At 41.7% G+C, this 8,333-nt stretch overlaps 2 non-coding genes across 2 annotated transcripts; one reads left to right on the top strand and one right to left on the bottom strand.

Annotated features, from left to right (window-relative positions):
• Positions 1–5,958: 5,958 nt before the first annotated feature.
• Positions 5,959–6,033, bottom strand: Trnat-ugu (transfer RNA threonine (anticodon UGU)). The gene has a single exon. It is a non-coding gene; the product is annotated as a tRNA-Thr (tRNA).
• Positions 6,034–6,287: 254 nt separating this feature from the next.
• Trnat-ugu (transfer RNA threonine (anticodon UGU)) lies at positions 6,288–6,362 on the top strand. The gene has a single exon. It is a non-coding gene; the product is annotated as a tRNA-Thr (tRNA).
• The last annotated feature ends 1,971 nt before the right edge of the window (positions 6,363–8,333 follow it).

Genomic DNA, 8,333 nt, shown 5'->3' on the forward strand with positions numbered 1-8,333 from the left:
CGATAGAGGCGGAGAAGGACCACTCGGTCCGCTCCCCAGGAGGTACCATTTAGGGCACGGAGGGTGTTGAGGGATCGCAGAAAGCGAGCCGAAAGATACGAAATGTGGGAGTACCAGCATAGTTTTCTGTCAAACATAAGACCCAAGAATTTAGCGACGTCTGAAAACGGAAGGTTGACAGGTCCTAGATGTAAGGAGGGTGCAAGAAACTCCTTACGTCGCCAAAAATTAACACAAACGGTCTTACTGGGAGAAAAATGGAAGCCGGTTTCGATGCTCCAAGAGTGGAAGCGATCGAGACATCCTTGAAGACGTCGTTCAAGAAGGCTGGTCCGTTGAGAGCTGTAGTAGATCGCAAAATCGTCCACAAAGAGGGAGCCCGAGACATCAGGAAAGAGACAATCCATAATTGGATTGATGGCAATGGCAAACAGTACAACACTCAGCACGGAGCCCTGGGGTACCTCGTTTTCTTGGGAGAAAGTACGGAAGAGAGTAGTGTTCACCCGCACCCTAAATGTGCGCTCTGCCATAAATTCGCGAAAAAAAAGGGGCAGCCGACCTCGAAAGCCCCAAGAGAACAGTGTGCGGAGGATGCCTGTCCTCCAACAGGTATCGTATGCTCTCTCCAGATCAAAAAATATTGCTACTGTTTGGCGTTTCCGGAGAAAATTATTCATGCCCACGATCAACATGCAGGTCAAATCGGTGGTTCTGGAGTTCAGGAAATTGCCATGGGTGCGAGGTTATATGTGCATCCCAAGACCAACACCTACAGGAGGCTACGGAGAGGATTAACTCATCCTCAACTCATATCTCCTCTCAGAGGTCTTCCAGTAATGTTATTACTTCTGCTTAACAGTAGTATACATTAGTTTTTTTGAATACCAATCAGCTTATTGTATTCTTGTACTCATTTCTGAAAGTTTCTATAGCCGCTATAAATGTGCTACAAATGAATAATTCGTTATGACACTTATAAAGTTATCAGTTTGTCTTATACTCGCATGTTTTGTAAGTCATCAACTTCCTTAGCTGTAGCGCAGCGACTCCTAAAATCAAAATGCACTAAGAATTATAAATTGTCAGTATCCTTCTTTCATTTATGTTGTAGAGGCATTTAATGAGTGTTCAACTGTTTTACATGTGGATGAGGTCGAGCTGGTACTACAATGCATATAAAGAATATAATTTCAGTTTAGTAAATCTCTTTAATAGAGAATGATTAACTTGGATGCAATCCATGTTCGCATGAATGACAAAATACAGCGTGTATGAAAAAGAATCACCCGACTTAAAAAAAATCGTAACTATTATGTTATTTGAGATGTGTGTGTGAATAAAGTACTGTTCGAAGGAGCTAACTCTCGAGTTTTACATGGTTCCCGCCAGATAGCAGCAGTGTGCGTCCACTTCAGTTCTAGAAAACTGGTGTCGGGACAACAGAAATCGTTTTGTGTTCTACGTTTTGCGGGGCGCGGTTCAGTAATAAATGTTCAGCGTGACTTTCGCACTAGTTACGGAGTGAATCCTCATACAGCACAGAACTTTAGACGATGACATGAACAATTCCGAGAAACAGGTTGTTTGTGTAAAGGCAAATTGAAGGGCCGTCCGTGAGTGTCTGACACAGACGTCGAAAGCATCCGCCATAGTTTCACAAGGTGTGCGCAGGAATCCGTTTGCCGTGCAGCTCGACAGCTCAACATTCACACATGTCCGTCTGCCGTGTGTTGCATCGACGTTTACACGGGTGAAACCATGCACAGCTAATGTAAGCTCTTCGTAAGCTCTTCCAATAATTTTCTAAGAATTATATGACTTAAAATGACCAAAATTTCGTTTTGCACATCATGGGATGTCCATTTGTAAGTTTCGCGCTTTTGCCATATTAAAAGTAGTTGGTCATCTTCACATCGAATGCGTAATAAATTGTCAAAGTTACTTGTTTCATCAGTATTCCCACGTATTGCAAGCCCCTGCACTGCTAAATAACGGAGGGAAGATATGATTTTTAGTAAACAAGCTCGGTTTTCTTTCATTTGTGTCAGTTTTTCTTTGAAAATCTGGCTAAATACATTGACATTCGATTTTAATGATTTGAATTTCAGTACAGCTTCTCTGTGGCAGCCCGATGCTTCATTCGCTTTCAACTTTTCTACCCCTTTCTTCCAGTTCGAAAAACCAGTTTCCATGAAAGTTTTTTCCATTTTGTGAGAAAACTGAAAACGATTTTCTTGAAACATTTGTCTGCAAATTATGCAAAAAATAACATCTTTTACCTTATTGTAATCGATCTATGCAAATTGATGTTTCCAAGAGGGCTGATAACAGCGTTGTTTTTTTTTTTTCAGGATCAGTGTTTTTTGTCACCGCCACAGTTCCGTTACTGTGTCTTTGTTGTCACACACAGCACCACTAATACTGGGTCTAGCTTCAACATCTCTAACACTTGATACATTGTCACATTTCTTCCCAATTATAAACTTGTCCATTTTAAACAGGACAGTAAGGGACGAAAGATTAACAACTGAACCGAGTCACAGTAAGACTAACTGACCACTTGCGATGCCCAGCTCCGGAATATTTACGTCCGCTGCCAACATTAGCTGCGGCCTGCGTAACAGTACTGTGCGCCTAACAAGAAGTAGCTATGTAACAATAGTGTTGATTATTGTCAGGGCTGGCTCTAGGGAGGGGGAGGGGAGGGGCGAACTCTGCCGTCGCCCACGGCGGCAGATTTTTAAGGGCGGCAAATCCATCTCACGTAAATGAAGGAATGAATTGGAAATACAAATTATTCATAAAATCAAGGGTCTTACTGAAAATTATCTATGGTATAGACACAGTGTGCTCCTATTTAGGAAAGAGACGTTTCCTCCAACAAAAGTGGCTGCTTTGATCTTAAAGACATATTCACAACAAAGAGGCGAATGAGTGTGATATGTGAAAGTAAGGCGTCATGTTTGAAATATATTGTGGAAAAAGTTGACTATGTCGAAGAAGAGGGGGTGGGGGAGGGGGGCGCTTGACATATTCGCGCGGGGCAGTAAAATCCCTGGAGCCGGTGCTTATTTGTGTGGTGTTGTACCTTGTGATTGTCAACAGAATTTACAAAAATGAATGAAGAATATTTAACGTTACCTAGTCCTTCTAGCGATCGCAATCAAATTCGGTGTCACTATTGCTCATTAGTTTCTTTTACAAGCTGCTAGCAGGCTGCTGTGGGAGGAAGTGGAGCTTGTCCTAGCAGCCAAAGCACTGCGAGCTCATGGTGAGCTTTCGTTCCCCGCATACCTCCGTACAGTAAAAGTGTGCGAATAGTACAGATGCAGGGGACAAACGCTGTCACGACAGTTCGTCATATGTAGAGGTTGGAGGAATAGCAGAAAGGAATACGCAATAGCTCGTAAAATCGGTATTTTTTTCTTACATAATCATTACATACTATTATGCAAAAATGTATGTGCAAGTTTGAACAAATTTCCAAGTAAAGCATGTGGAAGTGGGAGAGAGCGGTGAGAAATGCTTGTTTGAATATTGGGGGGAGGGGGGCAGCGAGTCCCCTACTTTTAACTATTGGGCGGCACAAAGTACCTTGCCGCCCCCCCCCCCCCCCCTTAAGTCGGCACCACTGCTTACAGGTACCGCTGCGTATTTACGGAAGTGATCACAAAGAAGGAACTAACCTTGATAAACTCCCACCCCATCTTCACGCCTTCCCAGTGGGACGCATTAGTGGACGTTATAGACTTATTCATGAAGGAAGAGTTCCGGTCTGGTAGGAGGAAGCCGACCCCTGAAGACCTGGAAGCCATTGCAGAAATCGAACGTAACCAGCGACAGTTCCAGTAATGTAATGCGAGGCCATCACCAGTGTAGCGGGACCCCTGCAAACCCCACCGGCCCGTCATTTCGGCCGTTCGTTTTCCACTTCTCTCACTATCCCTCTTACTATCCTTTAATCTTTCTTTTATTTAAAAAAGTCAAGCAGAAGAAACACCCGCCATGTTATCCCTTAGCATCACCCCACCATTTCAGAAGGAGAAGCGCATAAGCGCTAGAACTTCGTTTACTGAAGAGGGTCCATCCCTCAGCCCTGTGCGAAGTGAAGTGTAGTTCCGTCGAGAGGTAGCAATTTCGCCTCTACAGACGGCACTGCACTCTCTGTTGTTGATGTTGTTGAGGTTTCCTTTCCGAATGGTGATTTGATGCAATTCTCCACACTAGTCTATCCTGTGCAAGACTCTTCGTCAGTGCCTAACTATTGCAGACTACATTCGTTTCAAGATACTTGCTGTATTTGTCGCTCTACAGTTTTTGTCCCTCACACTTCCTCCCATTACTAAATTTATTATTCGTTGTCGCAGCTGCATCTGCCCTATCAACCTCTTCTCTTTTCAGTTGTAACATATAGACCGCATTCGGTCAAAAAATACGCCAGAGCGGATGTGAGTTGTAACACTCAGCTGCAGGCTGGTCGAGTGTGGTATCATTGGATGTCCCCCTCCGACACAAACAAACTTGAATTTAACTTTTTTTGGTCCGATGTATAGTTTTTGAGATATTTCAGTGTAATCAGTTAAGGTGAATACCCTGTAGGTTGTTCACATACATAACACTTAAAAATGTTATCCCTGTTAATTATAAATAGATAATAGTGTTGTGATCGAAATTATGTTTGAAATCTGTACTCGAAGTACAGTCCTAGTGCTTTGAGTTCTATAGTCAAATGAATTAAATTTTTCTTTATTCTCGTGCTTCAGTATCAGAGCCGTGCATCGCGCCATATTTACCCCCCCCCCCCCCCCCCCGCCCCCGAACCTGGCGCCACAGACAGATCCATCCTGTTGCCCGCACAAAAAATTATGTACTGTAACATAGAAGTAATTTAATCCAGTGCAATTGGTTTAATAGCCTTAATGCTTTTATAATGTTTTATGTTTCTCCTGTACCATACGAAAAGGGTTGATGAAGACTTTGGACAATGGATAGGTCTAGAATACAGTATTAAACTATCTTACACTTTTCTATTAATCTACAGCTTTTCAAGTTTTCTTTATGGAATTAACTGGCTCAATCCTTGCTCGGAATTCGGTGAGAAGTACCCGTCTGCTTTCCATGTGACATAACTTTGAAATCAAGAAGCACAGAAGGTAAAGACAGTCTCATATTACTTGTCCTGTGACGTTAGTTTCTGGATTTCTTTTTTATATACGTGTAAGGAGGAAAACCTTTTCGCAAAGATATGTGGACGAGACAAATAACAAACCTGTAAGTGCTTTACTTGATAGCATTGAAAACTCAAGCTTAACCAGAAACTTACCGGCGACAAAGATTTATTTTCTGTAACTTTAGCCACTGGAAATTTCGAGTAACTGTTCGTTTCGACTTACACCTCATGTAGATTCCAAAATTGTCGCTGCCAGGCGATTGCGAATCCAGTTTTTATTACTAAATAGAGCAGGGAAATAGTCTTTGAAATTTTTCCGAATTCCTTCAATAGGTTCCTTAGTTTTATTCTCCACATTTTCGTCCGAATTAAGATGAATTTCTAGTAGGAAATCAATTTGACTGTAATCTACACAAATTTCCCAAACTGCAAGGCTTATAACGAATGATGTGATATAGGAATCACATTACACGGGTTTGGGTTTGGCCCGTGAAGCAATAAATTTAAACTCTTGATTTTTAACAAAACGTATGTCAGATAAGCCACAGTCAGAAGCCAGAATGTGCCTAGGGAATGGAGCACGTGTTGAGAAAAAGATAAACGCCATAGAATATGAGAACAATTCTACTGTGATAATAACCATTTCACATCCATGTGAGTCTATAAAAACTCTTAAATGCTTAGGTCAATATTACAAAAATTCGCTAATTAGTAGGCTAAGTATTAATAAAACTGTTATCGCTGCATCGTAAAGTACACAGCATTGGGGACATGTTGACAATGTGTGCCCCGACCGGGACTCGAACCCGGGATCTCCTGCTTACATGGCAGACGCTCTATCCAACTGAGCCACCGCGGGCACAGAGGATAATGCGTCTGCAGGGACTTATCCCTTGCACGCTCCCCGTGAGATCCACATTTCCAACATGTCCAGAACACTACATTCGTAGAGGATAGTGCGTCTGCAGGGACTTATCCCTTGCACGCTCCCCGTGAGATCCACATTTCCAACATGTCCAGAACACTACATTCGTAGTGTTGTGGACATGTTGGACATGTGGATCTCACGGGGAGCGTGCAAGGGATAAGTCCCTGCAGACGCACTATCATCTGTGCCCGCGGTGGCTCAGATGGATAGAGCGTCTGCCATGTAAGCAGGAGATCCCGGGTTCGAGTCCCGGTCGGGGCACACATTTTCAACATGTCCCCAATGAAGTATATCAACCCCTGCTTGCAGCTAGGGTGTCCATTTAATTATCATTTCATTTCTAGCAAAGCTGCATGGTCATTGACGGTAACTGTTCTTTCGGGAACAGATACTACCGTCATATATATGTTTATCACTAACATACAACAATAAGTTGATTTAATAATTACAAGCAAAATGGTAGGTATTTAAGTAACCATGTTGTTGCTGACGTTACAGCCATCAGTGATTTTAATATAAGACTGGAGGTGAAGTATGTGCAGGTAAATACTGTTCAAAGTAAAAAAAAAAAAAAAAAAACTGCTTGCAAATGTGTCACAGAGATTTCGTTTTGTGTCTGCAACAGTCAGGTGGGTCACGGACGGTGCACATGATGAGCAGCCGAGCTGCGCAGCGCCCAAGTTAACTCAGTCTCTGAGGCCCTATTCTGTATCGTTCATACCGACCTGTGCGATTGGTTAGCCTCGGTAGTGACGTTATTTTCAGTGCTGTATCCCAAATTGCTATTCCGTAAGCTTGTGAGACCTGTTACCAATCGGTCCTGCCTCCGATTCTCCGACAACTGTACCAAGAGGTGGCTAGGTTTCGGTATGGTAACTTGTTCGATTCGGTGTGATTTGTTTATAGCTGCAATATGTTATTTGAGAATTATTGAGTGGTTTTAGTTTCGGACTGCAGAATCACAAGGAAGCATCCGAGTGGAAAGTGAGTTTGTAGTAGACTGTTTTCCTTCCTTAGAAATATGGTTTGTATTGTCGTTACAGTGCATGATTAAACATCAAAAAACATTTTCGGTCAATATTCTCACAAAATACCTGTTATTCTTACGTAATCAAGAGCTTAAACGTCATAAAAGTTTCAAAATGTCAGTTCCGCTTACGTATATTACATGAGCCTTAGCTTAAATTACTAGTGACTTCGTGTACTTTTTCCCTACAAATAGCTTACTTATTAATTGTGAAACGCATTTAAAACTTTTAAGTAACAATGGAAAGGAAATTTTGTGAAGCCTGGTAGTGGAAACCTTCCAAAATTTCGTGCATTAATGGCTTTCCCCCGCATCATTTGGCAACGACGTCAGCCAGTGTCCCTCTCTCGACTACAATTATCAGGAATAAAGCACCTGCAGCACGGGATTGTAGTAGCCAAGCGGTTAAAAAAAAGAAAAAAAAGCTGTTAAGGCATAAATTGCAGTGCTAAAAGTCGTAGATTAGCGTAATGCTGGGTAAGAAATTTTTTTTCCTCCTCGTGTCCGTAACACATTCTGAGACTTCTTTATTCGTGAGAGTAAGTATTTGTCTCAAATATTCGTTGTTATTTACATACAAGAGCGCGGTTTCTCAGTAATGAGTATCTTTGATATCGTGACTTCCATATGTTTAAGAAAGGAAAGATAAAATCATTGTCCGTGAAACAACTGACAGTGGCATTTATATTTTTTCTTGTCATAAATAATCGTCCATTTCTCCCAATAAATATCGATTTCCGAGTGTGTGGTCAGACAGGACTCTTAAGAGCACAACTTAAATTACTGCGAATGAAACTAGGAGCAATTATCTTTATACTCTTGCTTGTCAGAAGTATTTATCTATGATCGAATCCTTAACAAGAGTAGACAGAGATGAAGGATCCCCACCATAATATTTTTAGACCATACCACCATAAATGAAACATTTTGATTCATCAAATGCATTTTACAGACCATGACGAACTTCAATGGTTGCACTCGCCACGCGCTCTCTAAAAATCATTTCCCCACCATAATATTTTTAGACCATACCACCATAAATGAAACATTTTGATTCATCAAATGCATTTTACAGACCATGACGAACTTCAATAGTTGCACTCGCCACGCGCTCTCTAAAAATCATTTCCCCACCATAATATTTTTAGACCATACCACCATAAATGAAACATTTTGATTCATCAAATGCATTTTACAGACCATGA

This window comes from Schistocerca cancellata, chromosome 3 (genome assembly GCF_023864275.1).
Source record: "Schistocerca cancellata isolate TAMUIC-IGC-003103 chromosome 3, iqSchCanc2.1, whole genome shotgun sequence".
Classification (NCBI taxonomy): domain Eukaryota; kingdom Metazoa; phylum Arthropoda; class Insecta; order Orthoptera; family Acrididae; genus Schistocerca; species Schistocerca cancellata.